The sequence below is a fragment of the Physeter macrocephalus genome, chromosome 12 (assembly GCF_002837175.3).
Source record: "Physeter macrocephalus isolate SW-GA chromosome 12, ASM283717v5, whole genome shotgun sequence".
NCBI classification, from domain to species: domain Eukaryota; kingdom Metazoa; phylum Chordata; class Mammalia; order Artiodactyla; family Physeteridae; genus Physeter; species Physeter macrocephalus.
In genome coordinates, this window is record NC_041225.1 from 76,754,914 (window position 1) to 76,756,110 (window position 1,197).

Consider the following 1,197-nt stretch of genomic DNA (forward strand, 5'->3'; position numbering starts at 1 on the left):
CTGTGCTCCGCAACGGGAGAGGCCACAACAGTGAGAGGCCCGCATACCACACACACACACACACACAAAAAAAAAAAAAAAAAAAAAAAGAAGAGATAATTATGTGATATGATAAAGGTACTAACTATCACTAGAATGGCAATCATATTACAATATACAAATGTATCAAATCAACATGGTGTACACCTTAAATTTACACTGTTATATGTCATGTAATAAAAAAATAAAAATTAGTCATTAAAAAAATACTAAATTGATTTAACCTTCTAATGGGTTACAAACCAGTGTTTTGAAAAATACTAACAAAACAACACCCTAACTTTTCAGGTAATTAAACTGCCAGTTTCCCTGTTTTTCAAAAAATTTTGTAAAACATTGTGATAGACAATAACACAAACACCCATTTATCAACTATTCTGCTCTATTAAATCCTTTATCCATATTTGTTTTATTTTTCTTAAAGAAATAAAACGTCAACCTCCCTATTCCCAGTAGCCCTTTCATACCCAAGTAATCATAATCTTTTATCTAAATTTGGCATTTTTCTACACCTACATGTCTTTATATTATTAATACATAGAATTACATGAACTAAAACATATAACACAACAATTTGGCATATTTTTCAAACTTTAAGTAGATGGTATACTATTTTACAAATAGGGATTTTCACTCGTTATTTTTGAAATTTATCTCAATCCATTTATTATAACTATGCATGGTATCCCAATGTATGACTAATACCACAGTTTGTCCAGTCTCCTGTTGGACATTTAGTTTAATTCCAGTTTTTGGTGTTAGAAACAATGGTGCAGTAACCATTCTTGTATATCTCCTTGGATATGTGTGCAAAAGAATCTCAGAAATATATACCTAGAATGAGAATTGCTGGATTGAGGATACATACCTCTTCAACTTTTCTAGATATTGATAAACTGCTCTCCACAGTGGATGTGCTAACTTATACTCTCAGCAGCAGGCATGAGATTTCCTGTTTCTTCACATCCTCACTAAACTTGGTCTTATCAGACCTTTTTAATCTTTGTGTGAAATGCTGTCTCATTGTTTTAAATTGTACTTTCAAGATTACTACTGAGATTGAGCAATAGATCATTCTTTTTTTTTTTTTTTTTTTTTTGCAGTACGCGGGCCTCTCACTGTTGTGGCCTCTCCCGCTGCAGAGCACAGGCTCCGGAC